Source organism: Diachasma alloeum, unplaced genomic scaffold (assembly GCF_001412515.2).
Source record: "Diachasma alloeum isolate Michigan unplaced genomic scaffold, Dall2.0 Dall_scaffold_01202, whole genome shotgun sequence".
Taxonomy (NCBI): domain Eukaryota; kingdom Metazoa; phylum Arthropoda; class Insecta; order Hymenoptera; family Braconidae; genus Diachasma; species Diachasma alloeum.
The window spans coordinates 94,164-108,086 of record NW_021681311.1 but is presented as its reverse complement, the minus strand read 5'-3'; positions in this window follow the sequence as shown (position 1 = coordinate 108,086).

Sequence of the window (13,923 nt, the reverse complement as noted above, 5' to 3'; positions counted from 1 at the left end):
TTCGCTTCTATCTTGGGTTTAAATCCCCACCTAGAGTCAATTATGTTCGCGTTCTGTCCATTTTGATTACTAATCGGTCGGTCTACAATTTTCCACACTTTATTTTTATTCATCGATTTAAGCTCTTCTTCTACCGCCAGTGTCCAACTGCTCTTATCTTTGCTTTACATCGCGTCTTTATAGTTAATTGGATCTGAATTAATACTGGCAAGAAGAGCATGGTAGACCTCATCAGTAGACTCGCCCAGATTCAGTCCATTCTCACCTTGCNATCGATTTAAGCTCTTCTTCTACCGCCAGTGTCCAACTGCTCTTATCTTTGCTTTACATCGCGTCTTTATAGTTAATTGGATCTGAATTAATACTGGCAAGAAGAGCATGGTAGACCTCATCAGTAGACTCGCCCAGATTCAGTCCATTCTCACCTTGCGATAAACAAGCCAGAAATACTCCGGCTTTCAAGCTCGCATCGATTGGCAAATCTTCAAAGCTTGAATCACGCACTGACTCACCTGTAGGTTTGCTCACCTTACATAACTTAAGACTTGGAGTTTCCTTCCTTGGTCTGCCCCTCTTTCTCTTCGTCTCTCCCTCCGATTTGGACGTTTCATTCAAATCGTTCACGTCTTTTTCAAATTCTACAAACCATTTGTCTTTGTTTGTCACTTCGTGAACTTCTGGGACGTTCTTAATCTCACCTTTCTTGTACCTATCACCATAGACCTGTTTCTCGTTAAATCTTATGTCTACTTTTTTAGAATTTTCCTTCTTCTGGTTTCAGTAGTATGTATCCTGTTGGAGTGTATTCAACCAGAATACCTCTCGCACCTTCTGTCCTGAATTTGGGTCCTACCTTTCTCGGTACTTTCATGTACGCTAGGCTTCCAAATCTCTTAATCTGATTCACATCAAAGCTATGTCCCGGCGCAAACTCTTCCAGTGGAGTTCTCATCTCATTAGATTTTTGAGGAATTCGATTGAACGTATATACAGCGGCAGACAGAGCCAGATCCCATATATTCTCCGGCAATTTCGCGTCGAACATGTAGGCACGCACCTTTTTCTGGATTGTCTGGTTGTATCGTTCAGCGACTCCTTTGTGTTCTGGAATATCAGGACTTGCCAGTTGTAGTTCCGCACCTTTTTCAATACCTCAACTGTATGTCCCTCACTAAATTCCGTAACTTGATCTGACCTAAGATAGCACACCTTCGCGTCGTAATCCAACAGATTTCTGCCACTTCTAACAAACATTTCAAGACAGTGACCCGTTTCACTTTTCGCCTTCATCAGGTATGCCATCGCAAATCTCGATTTATCGTCAATGAACACAGATATATACCTGTATCCCTTTGGATATGAACTCGGAGATATTGGCTCCATTACGTCAGAGTGTATTATCTGCAAGGGCTCTGTCGCTCGACTTCTCACCTTAGGAAATAGCAGTCTGTTAAATTTAGAAGCTAAACACACTTCACACTCCATTAATAACTCATCGAAATTCAATCCATTTAGTTCTTTATTGTCCGGGAATGTTGATTGTAAAGCTTCGAGATATGCTATCGATGCATGACCGAACCTAGTATGCCATAGCATGGCTTGACTATTACCCTGAATTTTATTTTTCTCAACTCCAAACAGATCAAAAACCTCACCGCTCTTATCTATTTGTGCCTCGTCTATCTTATCAATCTTTCTATCCCAAATTGAATAATCAAAATTGGATTGTTCGAATTGATTTTGAATCGGTTTAGGGATTTCTTTACTATCCACTTTGTCATCTCGCCCGACTTCGGATTGCTCATTATTTCTCACCTCTGTAAACCCTTCTTCAACCCGTTCGTTACTCTCAGTTGGAGTTTTCATTGCCGAAACCTCATTCTGTTTGGCTGTGACACTTCGCGTCATGTGTCTTCTCACCTCTATTTCACCACCTACCATATTGGCTATAACTCGTTTAGTTGTACTTTTTTGTAGTTTTCTATTGAATGGACTGTACTCGTTTACTTCCAAATCTACTATCCAATATGGTTTTTTATACACGCTTGAGATAAATGACTCATTTGATTCTGGATTGAAGATATCTATTTTCTGGTCATCTAGATATATCGCGAGACCCATCTCTGCGAATCGTCTTAGAGACAGAAAGTTAGCTTGAAGGGCCTCAGCAAATATTACCTCATCTACTTCAAATTTCTCACCGTTTAACAATTCGATTTCTACCTGACCTACTCCCTCCGTTCTCAAATCCGCTTGTTTATTTTTATTCGCGCATTTGATCACGCCTTTACTTTGTTCGTCGAGCGACTTAAAAATTAGTTTCGAATTTGTTAAGTGCTTCGTAGCATCAGAATCTGCTAGGAACTCGGTAATAAATTTGTCTTTATCAAAATAAACACCTACGTGCAATGCCTGACCTTCACAAAGCTCATCATCCACTTCCATGCACTCTCCTGCCTCATTCGAATCGAACTCACCCTTCTCTTTGTAGTCTCCTCCTAAGGTTTTGCTTGAGTCCTCCTTATTACACTTTGTACTGGTCTTGGGCTTCAAGTACTTGTTGTCGCCTTCGCCCTTCAGGTTATAGTATTTCCCCCTTTTTGCGCCTTTTGGGTCATTCGCACCTAAACCCTCTGACCTTCTCTTCAATGATCCACCACCACGCCCAAATCCACGAAAACTATTTCCCCGCGAACTGGTGTGTCTTATGTTAACTTTAGGTTTGTTGTTTTTCTCACCTGAGTTTGGGCAATCCTCAATTATGTGTCCGTAGCCTTTACAACTGCAGCACATTTTGCCCTTACCCTTGCCCGGGCAGTTTCGGCCGAGGTGCCCATAGTCCCCGCACTCAAAACATCTCTCCTTAAATCCGGTGAGGTTCGCAGCTCTCACCTCTCTGCTCCCCTCCCCAGACTGTTTCCTTGATGCTTCTTCCTGCATAACAACAAGTTTTAATTGCTCATAAGTTGGGGGCTGCTCACCTCTAAGTCTAGCTGAGGACTGTAGGTACTGTACCATCGGTACAGACCCCATGATGGCATTGTTAGATGTGTCCCTCTTTTCCTCATCGGATAAAGGGGTGGCGTCTTCTACTGGATCTTCTAGTAATACTACTTTAGAGTGATAGTTTTTATCGATGTAATTGATCAATATGTCTCTCACCTTAAATTCATGCTCGTCCAAAGTCTTTTGATCTCCACTGAATTTTACGTTACTAGTTTGTGAGATCTCACTTCTGACTTAAAATAGTCATAGAAATGTTCAAATCTAGTGTTACTATCTAATTTGTAGTCTTTTTTAACTGATGGTCCTTTGTTAAGGATCTCCAGTTCTATGGCTTCAGCAACTTCTTTCGCAATGCTATTTTCAGTGCTTCCACCACTTTGACTCTTTTCTTCTCGCCTCAGATTTTCCCATTGCCTTTTGATAATATTCTCAATTCTCGCTTCTAATTTTTCATCCTTATCTAAATCATGGCCATCATTTGGTAAATCTGACCCATTTCTCACCTTTTTACCAGGGTCCTCAATTTCAGCCCTCAGCGGACTCTCCGTCCCGTCATCGATACGGGAGAGCCTGTCATCCCGGCCGTTCCTCATCTCGCTCATCTCTTTTCTCATTTCCTTGATGCTGTCTAGTATCCTGCCACTAGTATTGGTCTGAATATCCAAAACCTTCACGAGTGTACCGGTCACAGCATCAAGTTTCGAGCACACCGATTCAAGTCTGCCTTTCACTGGAATTTCAGTTCTTGGTTTGTTCGCGTGATATTTCATTGGATTTGTCGGGTGGTTTTGTAACGTGGACCTTTTTCAACTTTAGGTTCCACGTACTCGATTTTTGTAATCTGGGGTTTACTTTTACCTGCTTTGAGAGCCTCAATTACTGCCGCTTGTCCCGCACTTTGTTCGGCCGACGCAACTTTACTTTCCTCACCGTCCTCACCGTTCTCAACGTCGCTCTCCTCACCTTTGCTCATCTCACTCACCTCGGCAGTAGTTGGTGGTTGCTCCTCATAGATTTTGGGCATGATGGGAGGCTTATTGGCGAGGAGCGTCTGATCATGCCACTCCACCAGTAGTCTCCACTGGTTCTCTGTAATCATGCTTTTGGCTGTTGTGATAAATAGAATCTATGAATGTCAGTATTATCATTTGTATATTATACCCTTTCACCGACCAACCGAACACAAGTATAGTCAGCTTCAGGACAGTCAGACACAGACGAGATATGAACACAATATCCCCTCTATGCCCGACAGAGCTGATCAATTTCCACGCACTAAACATAAGCACGCTTCGACTGATCGCCACTTTGGAGCAACCAAATTTCAGATTTTATTCTGAATTTTTAACTAGTATTTTTGTTTTATTTGATCATTTTCAGTGCTTAGTTAATTTGTGATTATATTTGCTAGCTAATATACTCACAAGCACTTTGATTGCATGCATTTCTGATCGTAACTCGCCTTTTTAATTCATCTCAACTCACCAAACTTATAACACTTAATTGTGTCTGTTCGTATTAATATGGTCTCCTCTACTAATTCGAGGACGACGTCCTCTTCTTTATGGAGTTCATCAAATCCAAAGAAGAACGTTAATTGCCTCCACAGCTCCCACAAGTCGTCACCTATGGTAATTTACTTATTAGTTTGCTGATTTGGGCTTGTTTTTATTTTTGTGCACTCTCGCCTTATTTGTATTCCGCATCAATTTCAAATTTGGATTTAGTTTTGCCCCCGGCCGCAGTTGTGATGCGCGCGCGCTGGCGGAGAGCCGCGTGAACCCTTCTCTTTTCTACATCTCGCCATCTCATCATTCTCTCGAGCTTTGCGTGTGCTGCTTAACTACGGCCACTCCTGGTCACTATCCCCACCAATGCTGCGCGTGCACCCACCACGTTAACCGACTCTCTATACTGTTCGCGTCCCTCACCGATTCTCCATACATGGACGTTTCTCTCACCGATTCTCTACGTATTGGATGCGTCCCTCACCATGTTACAACTCTCCCAACTCATCCCTCAACATATATTATTCCCACCTATTTCAATCTATTTTTATTTTTATTTTCGTTGGGATTTTCAATTCCCTAAGTGAAAATTTATTTTTCTCCCGGATTTTCGTTTGATGGTTTGGCCAACGTTTGCTGTCCACCATCTTCTCTCCCAGCATCCACGTTGTTTCTGTGATGACGCAATCCCTTTCCATTACCTGGGAGACGCTTACCACCGGGATAGCACATTCAACTGTACTTACGCCTCTCTCCTTCTGGCTTTTCCATCTTTCCAGCCTTCCCTCGCCACCTCAGACCACCAGACACTTGGCACTATGTTCCTGAGGGTTTGTCCTTATTTTTCACTATCACTTTCATTTTTCGTTTCTCACTTGAGTTTTTATTTGCGCTAGGGAGCGTGCTCTGGGCACATAACCTGTTGGATTGCGGGTGTGGACACAATAAATAGTACACGGGTTTTATAGTTAGAACACTGATTTATTGGCTATAACACGTCTCGCGTCTCGCAGTAGGGTGTACTCTCACAAGTTACAACCTGATGGAGAGGAGATCCGCGCATGCGCAAGATCTAGTCTCCCCATAATGAATATATATGTCATATGCAAGGGCCTCAGCCCAGTGGGACCAGGAGCTGGCGCCACCTTTCCAACAATTTTTTTTATACGGATAATTTTTACGAGCGTTCCCAACTAAAATTGATGATAATTTCGTCAGTGACCACCTTACACGTTGAATCGAATCGACTTGATTTTCTCTACATATTTAGAGAGTTTCACTTCAATAATTTGATTAATTCATATTTTCCTCCACGTGATATGGTGAAATTGATTCTCACGGTTGAAAATATTAAGTTTTTGGTTGCATTTGTCTGACATCGAAGCATTAGGAGCTTTCCAATTACAGAATGCCTCTCATTATCTCATACAGTTATGAAAATCCACGAAAGAGAACGAAATAATTAATTCAAGCCGATTTCAAACATTTCGTTATTGATGGAATTATCGCGATGATGAGTGATTTTAGGGAGAGAATTACTTAGGTTTTCATCTCTGGAAATCCGAGTGGAAATTCCGCTCAGGCCACCTTAACACGTATGAAAAAATTGTATAGAAATTTTCTATACGAATTGCATATAGAAATTTTATAGAATTTCCGTATATGATATTCGGACATTTCTACACGAATATTTTCTATACATAATTTTTTTACGGCCTTTTGAGTCCTCTTTTCGGGTCTAATTTATGTAAATTTTCCCATAAATTTTTGTATTCATACGAAAGATGTCTAAACATTCCAGAAAAAAACGTAGAGAAATATCGCGACTCCATACGAAATGTTTGTATACATGTTGCAGTTGGTCGTATCCCCAAAAAAAACAAAAGGTCTTTTGTAAAAAAATACTTGGTAAGAACGGATGCGACCGTCGGTCTGTTTACAAAATTTGTGAAATCGGGCAAAAGCTGTAGTGCCAAGTACAGATTAATAAAGCCTAACGATTATGACACAACTTATATGAAACTGAAGAAATAATGAAAATCATGAAAATGATATTCAAAATTTGAAATGATAAAAATTCGAAGTCAACCTACTTGGCTCGCGATTAAAGCTATACAAAATCTCGCCAAGTAGATTGACTAGAAATTTTTATCATCTTAAATTTTGAATATCATTTTCATGATTTTGATTATTTCTTCAGTTTTATATGAGTTGTGTCATAATCTTTAGGCTTTATTAATCTGTACTTGGCACTGCAGCTTTTGCCCGATTTCACAAATTTTGTAAACAGACAACGGTCGCATCCGTTCTTGGCGAGTGCTTTTTTTTATGAAAGACCTTTTGTTTTTTTGGGAAATTTCACATATTTTTGTAAAAACAGGGCATTGTCTTCTCTATTTTTGATGTTTGTAAACGGAACAACACCCATTCTTGGCGATTTTTTTTACAATTAAAAAAATTTTTTTTATAAGATTTCGTACATTTTTGTGAGTACACCTTTCGATCTCACAAATCACTGTGAAGCGAATAAAGTTTGAACTTTTTTGCAGAATTTTTGTATGCAAAAAACTTGTTTCCAATTTTTCGTGGAGATTTTACACTTTGTTACAATTTTTCGTAAACCGGAGAATAATTTTAGGCCACAAAACGACAATCGTTTTTCTCCCTTTAAACGATTTTTTAAATCATTGCACCCATCTCATCAATGTATATTTTTAATATTACAATTTGTGTTAAATTCAAGAACTCAGTCTCGATTATGGCCTTTTGTTGTGCGGATTTGTCATGTTCTTTTTCTTTTATTTCACATGAAATATTATAGCAGAATGATTTTTAGTTGAGAGGTTAGATTTTTGTTTTAGTACAACTTATCCCACGAACGAGCATTAATGTTAATCAAAATCATGGTCTCGAGGAATATATTTATAATTTTTCACTACTATCACCCATCACTTTCCTAGGAGAATGGTTATTTAGTACACACTGTTGTTAATCGAACGAGAATCATTCCGTGTAATTGACAGAAGACGACGGCGTTTATGTCGAGTGCTCAGAGATGCCAGACGTGAGTCCCACAGGTCCCCCACTCTGCGCTCGAGTACCACTGCGCAGGCTTTAGGGCGCCGAACGCCTGGCGCTCCGTTTAAATCGTTTGAATTCGATCGACAACGGCATGACTTTTTATTCCACTTGCTTCAATGGACATTGGGAAGGAATAAATGTTTAAAATAAAGTTAACAAATATTGGACGATGTAATGATTGAACTTCTCGTGATCAATGGAGCAAGGGTTAAATGTCACAAGGGTCAAATTTCGCAACTGTCTAACGTCACAAGTGTTACAAGAGAATGATGAAATTTTACGGAGGTTGAATGTTGCGATGGTCAAACTCCACAAGAGTTAAACATCTCGAGGGTCACAGGGGTTACATAAGGATGGTCAAATTTCACGAGAGTAAAACGTCACGAGCGTCACAAAGGGGTAGTCAAATTTCATGGGAGTGAAATGTCGCGAGGGTCACAAGGGGATAGTCAAATTTCACAACGGTCACAAAAGGTTGGTCAAATGTCACGTGAGTCAAACTTCGCGAGGGTCACAAGGGCATAGTCAAATTTCACAAGGGTCACAGGGGTCACAAAAGTGTGGTTAAATTTCACGAGAAATTAAACCTCGCGAGGGTCACAAGGAGGATAGTCAAATTTCATGAGAGTCACACATCGCGAGGGTCACAAGAGGATAGTCAAATTTCAGAAGGATCACAAAAGGATGGTCAAATTTCACGAGAGTCAAACGTCACGAGGGTCTCGCGGAGATGGTCAAATTTCACGAGGATCGAATAATTCCTACGCTAGCCCTGTTTCTCTATACACAACCGAATTGAATAAATGTTATTATTGGAATTTACGTTGCCGGTGATGTTGAATCTGAATTCGAAGTCGGGTTTTGCAAGTTGTCAAGTTTTCTTATTTATAACAATTCAATGTTTAAACCATCATATCACGGAAACGGTTGCAGATAGATAACAAAGTTTCAAACAAAAAATTTAGAAAATATAAAAATACACATTTTTTCTTATATAACTTTGTTCCCTAACTATGATAGATAACGAGTAACGAGTAATCGAGTAGGATCGAAGCGGGCGGTGCATTAGCCCCTACGCGAGGTGTCGGTGGTAAGCGCGTGGACCGCCCGCGCTCTCACTTAACGGGCTATATCTCTGCAAATAATGGAGATATGAAAAAACGATACAACATTAAATCTATGTATTTCTTATGATTGAACTAGTTTGATACTAAATTTTTTTCCGTATCTTGAACCATTTACTCACGAAACGGTATTAAACAAAAACGTTGGATGTAATTTGGCTCATAATGCAGCAAAAGAGCGTAAATATTCCATTAACGGCGAGGTGTAAAGAAAAATTTCAAAAACATACTTGTATGTAAAATATGATGGCGAACATTTTTTATCTCAACAATTTTTCTCCATCTCTATCGATTTTGCCGAAATATGCATCGCAGTGCCCCGACACATCGCGGGCTAACGCGCCGCCGGCTCCACTCCCACCCCACATAACTCTTTATCTATAATAGTTAGGGAAAAATGTTTTAAGACATAGAATGTGTATTTTGACATGACAAACAGATTTTGTTTGAAACCTCTTTCCCTACCCGCAACCGATTCCATGATATAATGGTATAACAATTAAGCATTTACTTAATTTTGTAGTGCATACAGAAACAGGGCTAGCGCATGGGCTATTTGGCCCTCATGAAATGTGATCTTTTCGTTGTGACTTTCGTGACCCTGGTGAAATTAGACCATTCCCTTGTGACCCTCGTGAAACATGATCTTCCCCTTGCGACCTTCGTGACTCGCGTGATGTTTAAACCCGGTGAAATTTGGCCATCTCCTTGCGACTGTCGTAACCTCATCAAATTTGACTTTCCGCATGCGACCCGCGTGATGTTTAACCCTCGTGAAGTTTGACCATTGCAATATTCAACCTTTTGGCAATTTAATCATTCCCTTGTGACTTTGGGGATGTCTGATCCTCGGGATATGTGATCATCTCCTTGTGACCCTCGTGAAGTTTGACCCTCGTGAAATTTGACCTTCCCCTTGTGATCTTCATGACACTCGTGATGTTTGACCCTCGTAAAATTTGACCATTCCCTTGTGACCCTCATGAACTCGTAACGTTGACCCTCCTGAAATGTGATCTTCCCCTTTTAACCTTCGTGACCCTCATGATGTGTGACCCTCATGAAATTTGACCATCTCCTCATGACCCTTGTGAAATTTAACTTTCCCTTGTGACCCTCGTGAAATTTGACCTTCCCCTTGTGATCTTCATGACACTCGTGATGTTTGACCCTCGTAAAATTTGACCATTCCCTTGTGACCCTCATGAACTCGTAACGTTGACCCTCCTGAAATGTGATCTTCCCCTTTTAACCTTCGTGACCCTCATGATGTGTGACCCTCATGAAATTTGACCATCTCCTCATGACCCTTGTGAAATTTAACTTTCCCTTGTGACCCTCGTGAAATTTGACCATCTCCTCGTGACCCTCGTGAAATTTGACTTTCCCTTATGACCCTCGTGATGTTTGACCTTCTTGAAGTTCGGCCATTCCTTAGTGACCCTCGCGAAGTTTGACCATTGTAACATTCAACCTTTGTGAAATTTAATCATTCCCTTGTGACCCTCGTGAAATTTGATCATCTCCTTGTGATCCTCGTGAAGCTTAACCCTCGTGAAATTTGACCTTCTTCTTGTGATCTTCGTGATCCTTGTGATATTTGACCTTTGTGATATTTGACCCTCGTAACATTCAACTTTCGTGAAATTTAATCATTCCCGTGTGACCCTCGTGAAATTTGACCATTGCCTTGTGATCCTCATGAAGTTTGACGTTAAGTTAATATAGGGTCACAAGGAAATGCAACGTTCAAACATGTTAATATCCTTAAAATTTGAGAAATCTGAGTTGAAAAACGATTTCAAGTTTTTAGATCTTAAGTGGATTCCAATAAATCGGGAATAAGGACCATTAATCGATAAATTAACACGTAGAATCCTGTAAAAATGGTCTTTTAATTTTTAATACGTCATATTCATTCCTTTTCGGTTCGAAAGATTATTTCTGACATAAAATTCGCCGGGTTTCAATTGCGGGAGTTGCGTATGCCCAGTGGCAGTGGGTGCGCGGCAGAGTTGAACACGAATATCCCATGCGCCGGAGAGCTGCGCACGTGGGCGCACTGTGGGCTTTTCGCCCTCATCTGGCATCACTGCGAGTGCTATCGAAATGCGAATCCGATTCACCAATCCCTTTTGAATCACAGACTGACGTCATCCAACACAGTCAAATGCAACACCTCACGAGATCACGAGGTAGAAATCAATGGTACCAACGTTCCCACTAAAATCTGCCTCGAACGTCTTACGATGAAAAAAATGAAGAGAAGACGCACACTGAAATTCTTTAGATCGTCATATTTCATTCATTTTAGCATGAAAAAATGTAATCAAAATTGCAATGGATGGTTTATAGCAACATTATATAGTAAAAGTATAATTCAAAATATGCTGCGGTTTGAAATTTGTCCGGAAAAAAATAAAAACGGTTTTGGGGGTCGTGGAGGGAGAAGTTTGACTGGCGTATATAACAGGCAGTTGCGCACCCGTTTTTGGCGACGGGACGCAGCTGCGTCCCTTGATAGAATCAAAATTATAGAAATCGTATAGAAATAATTTGTATAAAGAATATCCGTATAGAAATATCCGAATAGCATATACGAAAATCCTATAGAAATTATATACGTAATCCGTATGGAAAATTTCTATACGATTTTTTAATACGTGAAGTCGGATCAGGAATGGATCCGTCTGTAGTCAGGTTCGACTAATCAGGTGAAACCTGATCAAAACCTGATGAAAAATTCATCCAGTATTTCTGGGGTCAGACAGTCTGAAATCACTTTGATTAGATTCGGATCTGGCCATCCTGATTTCAATTTGAACAGCGTATCCTGAGGTAAATCTGATCATATTTAGATTCTATTACCCACATCTCAATTTGAGCAGGGCATTCTGAAATAAACAATATCAGATTGGGATTTGATCACCCTGATCTCAATCTGAGCACGGCGTCAGTCGCTTGAAAGATCAGACGTCTTGAGGGTGAACCGTAGCAAGGATCAAGTTTCTTAAGGTTCACAAGAATCAGATGTTTTAAGAACCCGAAGCCTTATGAATCAAATGTCTCAAGGGCCAGACGTGTCCAGGGTCGAATGTTGTAAGGGGCAGACATTTAAAGGGTCAAGCGTTTCAAGAGTCTAACATTTTACGGCTCAAATATCTTATTTGAAGGGTCAGGCAATAGAAGGGTCAGATGTTCCAAAGATTAAATATTTTAAAGGTCAGACGTATCAAGGGTGAAATGTCTTCAATGTCAGACTTCATAAGGGTCAGATCATCATAAGGGTTAGCTGTTCCAAGGCTCAACAATCTTCAGCATCATAAATCATAAGGGTGAAATGTAAAAGGAAAGATGAGCAGAGGGGAAAAACGATAGTGGGCGGGGGATGCTGGATAAATTCACCCCTGCTATCAGAAGTCTATCTAGGAATTATTTATTGTCAGCAATAATGGAAGAATAATATTTGGAGATGATACATGCAACCGAGTGTCATATTGACAATGCGAGATTCACCATGTAAGAATATCGCGGTAGCCTAATGGTTAGGACGTAGATTTAGTAATCGTAGGATCCCGGGTTCGAAACCAGTCGTGGGTGCAACAACGCATTTTTCTGCGATAAATGCGTTGTGCGGTGACCAATAAGGTCATAAATGATCGTAAATTTGTTCTTTGAAAATTACTCATCAATTTTTGTTGGTGAATATTAGTAATAAAACTGGACGCGTTCCTCCGATCCGGATCCATGGGGCTTGATCAGGTTTGGGTCAGCTAGTCCTGATTAAATCCTGATCTGGATCTGATTAAAATTTCCACTCGGAAATTGTTGGTAATGAAACAAATTTTTTTGCTATTGTTTTGTTGCTACAGCCTTACAAAATTGGAAATTTTGATCAAGTCATAGTTCACCGAAATTTCAAGGAATTTCGTTATAGATTCACAATTGGACGGAAAAATTGATGAAAACTAATTTTCAGTTCAGTTATTTCATAAAAATTTATATAAACTAGGCGGGGGACGCGCTTCGCGCGCACTAGCCAGGCTATATAAGGTCGATATATGTCATCATATGGATGAAAGCCTTGCATGTGAGCGATTTTTCGATTTTCTCATTTTTGAGTGCAAATGGTCCAGAAAATTATGGAACGTGAAGAAATTATGTTTTTAGGGTCATGTCTGGGTGTATGTATGCGACAACTTGAGTTTTTGGTGATTAATTTTTAGAAGATTCAACATAAATACTGTGAAATTTGTAGATAAACATCTGAAATTTTGGCTCATTGCAGCTACGATTGAGCTCAACTTTGGCGCCCAGTTCCAGCCCAATCGGTCCAGTAGTTCCTGAGATATAATAACTTGTTTAAATTTAGTTTTTCCTCAATATCTCAAAAACTATTGTACTGATGTCATTTTTTCGTTCTTCAAAATACTCGTTTCGATAGCGTCTATCGAGATCAATTAAAATATACAGGATGTTCTGTTTGACACAGTACGGCACAGTATCTTTTGTAGAAAAGGAGGGAGAGCAAAATTGTTCAAATAAATGTTGTAGGGTTGGAAAAGGGAAACTGAGTGCTGATGGAATCTAGGCCCCCCTTGCTTATGTTTCTAAGCTACGAGCGTGAAGTTTCCTTACATGACAACATTATTTTTCACCCCTACAAAAGTTATTCGTCTTGCCCAGAAAAGTTCAACCATACCATATTTTCCGAAGATATCATCGTTTTTACATGAATAATCGTACAAAATCAAATGAAAGGGAAATATCTTTTTTTGGACTCCTTAACACGCTTGACCCCTGGAATGTTATTTATTTACTATCTCGTCAATGGACAATGTAGACAAGAGATATTTGCGGGGAGTAAAGCACATTGCATGAGTGTTGTTCTTCATTTTCCGTCAGTAACAAAATATCATTTATCGAGTTTACACAGTGTCATTCACTATGGTTTATTCAGCTAGTGAATGCGTGGATATTTTACTCATATTAGATTAGATCGAGGAGTCGTTGGGCTTTAGAAAGATGGAACGGAGCCCCAGATTTCTTTTGAGACGTCCTATTCAGTGATGAAGCAATATTGCAGAGTACTGGCTCCTTAACCCATTGAGGCACCAAGGTCACGAAACGTATCGGTGTGAGCAAGGAGGGGGAAGAGCCAACTAGCGCGCGCAACACAGCTGTGTGGACAAGTGTCGGTGCAT